The sequence below is a fragment of the Pholcus phalangioides genome, unplaced genomic scaffold (assembly GCF_987345545.1).
Source record: "Pholcus phalangioides strain wild (caught in Gottingen) unplaced genomic scaffold, Ppha-v1.0 ptg000008l_1, whole genome shotgun sequence".
NCBI classification, from domain to species: domain Eukaryota; kingdom Metazoa; phylum Arthropoda; class Arachnida; order Araneae; family Pholcidae; genus Pholcus; species Pholcus phalangioides.
Genome location: NW_028301601.1, coordinates 24,242,187 through 24,249,270, shown reverse-complemented (window position 1 = coordinate 24,249,270; position 7,084 = coordinate 24,242,187). Strand labels below are relative to the sequence as shown.

Genomic DNA, 7,084 nt, shown 5'->3' with positions numbered 1-7,084 from the left:
TTATTTTAAATCGCTCTGAGATTATTTTAAATTTGTATTCAGCACTATCTGCAAGCATTTGAAGTTCACAGGTTTCTTTGACTGAAAGCTGCAGTTCATATATATTTTTTTCTTTTAAATATTTAGGGCGAGAGATTTTGAAACTCAAGACTATCGTTATAAAGGAAGAGAATCTGGAAAAGACAGAAATGATACTAAACAGAGTGATCCAAGGGATTCGGCAGAAAAAGGTTCTAGGTCTGGGAGTTGTTCATGGTCTAATATGAAGGAGTATGACGAAAGAATGCCTGTGAGTATTTGTCCATTATTTCATAAAATAATTTTCTTCAACTCCTTCGGTTCGCAAAGCTTTTTGCCCAATTCATGTCATCAACAAATTATCCCATTTCTGCCCGTCTGGGAAATCATTTGAAAGTTTCAGTAACAATGTTTGTGCAAGATATACAGAAAACTGGATGGTGTGAAGATTTATTGTTTGAGATGTTGATTTTTTGAGGGGTAGGGAAAAACTCATCTCTTCCTCTACCAGGAGTTGAACCTGGGTTCCTCGTTTGCTGGACGAGTGCTCTCAACACTAAGCTACAGAGGAGATAGAGGTTTTCCGTCATTGGAGCATAATGTATAGCAAACGAGGGACTCAGGTTTTGACTTCCGGTGGAGGCAGGTGAGTTTTTCCTTCCTTAAAAAGTCAACATATCAAAAAATGAATATCTTCACATCTAGTTTTCTGTATATCTTACATTGACAAGTGGAGAGCAACATCATGCCAAACAATGTTTGTGTTGAACTTCAAAAGCTTTGGTAAATACCATGTTTTAGCGTGTATGAGAAACCCCTAAATAGCCTGCCAATTGGGTCCGAAAAATAGGAGGGGTTTTGCTATTCATGGATATATTATAAATCTCCAACTTTTTATAAATTTTTAAGTGAAAAAATTCTTGTGGGGCGTTCCTCTTCTTATTCACAAGAATTATTTATACACATTAAAGTATGGTGATTCTATGCGATATGATATGATAAGATCCAATAATTTCAGTACTTGAAATTAGAAACAATTTCAAGTTTTGTTTTATTGAAGATTCACTTGTGTGTGAGACTGTTATTCTGTATTTTTGTAGCATTATTCAAGGTTGTCCCCCCACAGATTTCTATCTAGTTTGTAGATTGAATGAGTCCAGTCATATTATCCATCCTCGAGGTTGCTGAACAATGATACAGTTCTGTTAAATGTAGGATTAGTTTTATCATGATAAACATGGCAGTGTTTGATTTATTTGTAAAATGAAGGCAAACCGAGTCACCTTGCAATTTGTAGTGACTATTGGTGACTCAGTAACTTTGGAAAATTATATTAAATTTTGACTCCATAAACCTAAGTGCATTTCTGGATAATTGACACTTTTAGAATGTCTACTGTCACCATTTGCATGCAGTGATTCTTGAATTTTACATTAAATGTGACACCAAGCTCATTCGAATACGAGTGAGCACTAATCATCTCAATGGATAACAAGGAATCTCTGATTTTGCATGGCATATAATTTTATTTTTTAGGATCCATTTGATGAGGCTTGCGATTCTGACAATAAGATGAGCAAGGAAAGACCAGGCAGATACGAAAGGCAAGATAGGTGGAACATGGATCGTCCTCAAAGACCAGATAGCAGGGATTCTCGAGCGAGTCGGGACTCCATAAAGGATGAAAGGTATTTTTTGTATTTCATACCAATGCATATTAATGAAGTTCCTAATTTTTAATGTTATAGATCTAGAAATAACCTAAATAATAATTTTTAACAAAATAACTTGTTGTACTAGTACTTTTAATATAAAAATATAAAATGAGTGATTGCAAAAAAATTTAAATGCTTAGTTTTTCACATAAAAGTAATAAGCAATCCTTTATAATGTCAACATGAAAAGTTCCTAGTAATTAACAAGTTCTAAAAAAATGTGTAAACAGGTTGCAAATGTGGACGTCCCTAAGGGCTGCAAAAAGTTTTTTTTTGCGCTTTCCCAGCATTTTCCGTTTTCATCACTTGGCTTTTACCCTTTGATTTATGTGTTGCAGTGCATCCTGCTTATAGCGTTTTTCAAAAAAACTGTCATAAAAAAATTTTAACAGGAAATCTCTGAGTAAAAAGTTTTGACCACGTAAATAATTTGTACTAAGCGAGAAAATGTTCTAAAAGCTAATATAATAATTAAACAAATTTGACTTACAGCTTTATAGATTTGGAATAGTTTTTACTTGTTATGATATATGAAATAGCTTTTGTTATGCTTTATATTTGAAAAATGTAGCTGTTACTTCACATTCACTTATTTCTTTCACGTATATGGTGCATCCGCTATATATAGTTGTCTGTGCCTCTATGTGGATACCAGGGCTGGACAAATTGTAAAAAAATCTAGGTGTCAAAAAAAATTGTTTTTCTCTTTTGTTTTGCTTTGGAATTTGGACAGGACTAAAAAAATTCAATATTTATTGCTGTATATATATCTGGTGTACACTTATAAAAGTACTGTAATATACTGGGTGTGTGTAGAATTGTCTATCTAACAGGTTTATATTAAAAAAACGTATATATGTTGTGCATGATACAGCAAAAAGCATGCCGCTGTGGTGGTCGAGTGGTTATAGTGGCAGACTTGCGATGCGAGGGTCTGGGCTGGAACCCCACAGTGGTGGTCGGCTGAAGTTGGTTTTCTGTGGTTCCCAACTTCAAGGCGCAAATAGGAGCCGATCTCCCCGTTCAATTCTCCAATATATATTGATATAAAATATGCAAAAAAAAAAAAAATACACAATTTTTGAAGTAATTTCGGTCCACAAATTGAGCAGTCAGAGGGTTAAAAAGTCTCGCCACATAGAGCAACAGTCCTACAACGATAAATCATTCAATCATAACATTTCACTCATAGTTAGAAAAACTGGTGGCAGATGGCAGCACTACACATAACAAGCATTACAGAGAAACAAAAAAAAACTTCACGTCAGGTTTCACTACATGTACACGCACATTCCCGCATGTACCGATTCGTTGGGGGTTCCGCGGGGGGTGTGGACGGCGTGCATGTGTGGTGTAGCAGTAGTAGGAAGGGCTTCCAAAAAAAAAATGCCTCTGGAATCCATGATGTTCTTAAGTCAGCCATCTCGTTGGGCAATTTGCCTGTTGTGGCATTGTATTTGTAAAACTTTTATTTGTAAGAAATTTTTGAGTATGAGAGTTACAAATATGATCTTTACACATCCTGTATTTGTTTAGTGATGCGATACTGCAAATATATGCAATAACATTACATGTATTCCAATACATTACAATAACAACCAAGCTGACATTACATTTGAATGCTGCACTATTGACATTCCGCATACAATTTGACATTGCTTTATAGAAGACAAGTTGTTGTAGGTTCAGGATATATTTATTACATAAAGAAATGTCATTTGAAGTAGAGTATCCTAAAAACTTGAGAAATTCGAATTGAATAGTTATAATTGGTAATAAGTTAGTCTTATAATCGCAGCCCCATGTAAGTAGACCGTATTGTAACGATGAATGAACATAGGCATAAAACACAGAATGCAAGAAAGTGTGATGAACAATTCTTCGCAAATGGTGAAACTTATACAAGATTTTTTTCGTGATGAATTCAACATGAGATTTCCATTTCAAATTGCAATCAACGTAGATACCAAGATACTTCCACGAGAAGACCTCTCCTAGACACTATCAATTACAAACGTCAAGTGAACAACCTGTTGCGTGAGATTTGATAAGATTTGAGTTGGGACTTCCCCTGAGGCAAAAGTACATGAATTTTGTTTTGCCAAGGTTTAACCTCGTATCATTTTGAGCAAACCAATCATTAATAATTAGAAGATCTTGCTCAATTTGAGATACCAATGTAAATTTATTGTCGCATGAATAAAGGATTACAGAGTCATCGGCGTATGTAATAATTTTACCGAAAAGTTTTAAAGTACAAAAATCATTGATGAAAATAATGAAAAGCAATGGTCCCAAAATGGATCCCTGAGGAACTTCTCTACCAATGTTTGAGTAAGAACTAAATGATTTGTTAATTTTAACATTTTGTGTTCTATTTCTTAAGTATGATCTGAACCAAAGAAAGGGTTCACCTCTGACACCAGCATAATACAGTTTACTAAGTAAAATTTCATGATTTACGGAGTCAAATGCCTTAGAGATGTCAAGAAAAAAAGCTACAGTTTGTTTATTTCTGTTGATGCTGCTGTAAGTAAATTTGCAGAAGTTTAGTAAAGCATATTCGGTACTGCGTCCCCACAAAAATCCATATTGATTATTATATTCATAACTAATTTTTATAGCGTCAACTAAAAACCGCTTAGCGAGTTATTTGGCGAAATTCTATTTCACCCAAAGCTCCGCCCCTTGTGACATCTTGGTATCTTTCATGCTCGTATAACCAATCACCTGTGTGCTAACGCTTCCTGTGTTACTAAGAGAGTAGCAGACCTTGCAGCGCTCCTATTTTTCCTATTTTTAGAAATGTCCTATTTTCCTACTTTCGCCGCAATTGTCCTTTTTTACCGCAATTTTCTCCTACTATTCCTATTTTATCCCTCCCTCCCTTTTGTTTACAGCCAAAATCTCGCTACGAAAATTCCGAGATACCACAAAATGTCACTACTACTTTACCGCACACCAACTCCGGTCATATATCACCATACAGCAATTTTCAACCCATGGAGTTGGGTGGGAAATGAAGGCTCCATCCATCGGTGGTTGCCCTAGGCTCGGTAGGTAAAGAACTTTCTTCTGATGTTCTATGCCTGGATCCAAACCCATAATTGGATGGTAATCTTCATAGTGGAAGACGAGCATCTTTACCACTGCGCCACTCGGGCACGCACACACAAAATGTCACTGCTTTCTCTCCCTTTTTAACGTTTTTTATTCGCATCACACCTCGCTACTAAAAAAGAAAAAAAAGTTCAGTTCCATTGGAGAGGGGGACGATGACAAGCCTATCTTTTCGCCGCTGCGCTGTAGTCAAAGTGCTAAAAACTTGGTGGAGAAAGCGAATCTGTTTCGTAGATTAGTTGCCATAAATAAGAAGGCAAAAAAGAAAGAGGGAAGAACAGTCTCTATCCATCCACACTGAGATTCCATGAGAGACTATAGGTCTCTCTCTCTCTCTCTGTCCTGGGATCCCGTAACGAGTGTTCATCCCTGAAGCCGGGTTTCCCTAGGAGTAGGGTTTTTGCACCGCGTGAACCGAACTGGATCATTTCACATCGGCAGGAATGTGTTACATAACCATGTGTTTCCAAGCATGGCGCATCAGCTCAGGACGGCTATATAGTATATGACTCTGCCGTCAGCTTCTATCGGCTTTATGCTCCGGTTTGAAGGGAAGGGAAATAGAACAACACGAAAATAAAAAGATCGCTGAAACGCTCGGCACACACAACGCTTAACTCCTCCAGAAGCAGTCCGCCAATCACGCAGACGTAAAGCGCTGTCGGGGAAGACGGAACCCACTTTTTCTAACATTCAGAAAATAACTTTCGGGTATCTTTATGTTAGGGGTTATTCAAGTATTACGTCAGCATGGATGGGGGATTTTCGATTTGCTGACGTGAAGGGGGGAGGGAGATTCTTACGTCATCAACCACCCTTTATAAAAATATTAAATATTCTTAATGGCGTCTTAGTCGGTGCGCGAAAAACGAATAAAACTTTTCACTAGTTTGTGGGTACCTGAACTAACATTCTCCCTATTGAGTCCCCTACAGAGCCACTTTAGTGGTCTCTAAATACTTAGCGGATCCAAGTGATCTGGAAGTGTGCCGCGGGCCTCTTAAGTGCTGTAGACCTGTGCTGCGCGTCATACAAGTGATTATGCCGCAGATCACTCAAGTAATCTGGGAATGTGCCGCGGATAGCTTGAGTGATGTAGAACCGCACTGGTGGCTGCACCAATGCTCTAAAACTGTCACATGTTACTCAAGGGATCTCTAAATGTGCCACGGACAGGGCTCGGCACGGGTCACTTTTTTCACTAAAAGTCACTTTTTTAGAAACTGGTCACTTTTATTACGTATTTTCAGGCCCAGGTCACTTTTTCCACTTTTTTAGCAAAAAAACCTCGGTCTCGGGCGCTTTTCTATTGTCAGTGTTTTTTTTTCTTCAAGGAGGAACACTTGACCGGTTCAATATCGCTAATTTCCTCCCTCCCTTCATTGAACTACGATCAAAGGCGTCTTATCTTCCCGGGAGCATACCGTGTTACGTCAGCATAACTTGATTTCAAGGCGCTTGGAAAGAAAGCTCCTTGGTTAAAGAATCGTCGTTTTATGGAAAACCCGGTCGGAAAAAAAACTAGCATAAAAGGCGTATACTTACAACAAAGAATTTCCCCCCTACTACCATTCATTCTTATTTCCCCACGTGCTCACTCGTTCTTTCATTTTCATCTTATTTTAAAATTGATCCTTTATTTTATTTGTTTTAAAAAGTTTTAGTCCTAAGGGCCGAATTCCTTTCTTGGAGCATCGAGCAAGTTACATTTGTTGTTTGTTCTATCGTTACTTTCATTAATTTTTTTAAATATTTGAAATGACGATTTAAAGGCTCATTTACATTGAGCGAGTTTATAAAGAGAGCCCGTGCAGAAACTAACTTACGCGCAGCGGGAGAATAACAAAGCGCGCATATTAAAGATGCGTACTATTAATACGTATTAAGCGTATTATTAGTACGCTTTGGAGAATACTCTTGTAGCTGGCCAACGTTAAAGAAGCTCGCAAGTATTTTGAATTTACTTACAATAAAATAAAATATCATCCGACTGAAAATCGCGATCTATCTAGAAATAAAATTCGTACTATTTTTCTAACTGGATTTAAATCTCAGCAAGAAACCGTAGCCCCAGATATGATCGAAAGGAGAACTATTTATGATAAGATCACAGAATCCTGCAATTCAACGTTTATGGAAGGAGGACGTCACTCTCTGCTACCATACGAAGGTTTTTAACAACTGGCTGTTGCGAAGATATATTTTGGAAAGAGAGAAAATTTCAGCTGCCC

The 7,084-nt window shown here is 37.3% G+C and overlaps 1 non-coding gene across 1 annotated transcript; it reads right to left on the bottom strand.

Annotated features, from left to right (window-relative positions):
* Positions 1-517: 517 nt before the first annotated feature.
* Positions 518-589, bottom strand: TRNAA-AGC (transfer RNA alanine (anticodon AGC)). The gene has a single exon. It is a non-coding gene; the product is annotated as a tRNA-Ala (tRNA).
* Positions 590-7,084: the final 6,495 nt, after the last annotated feature.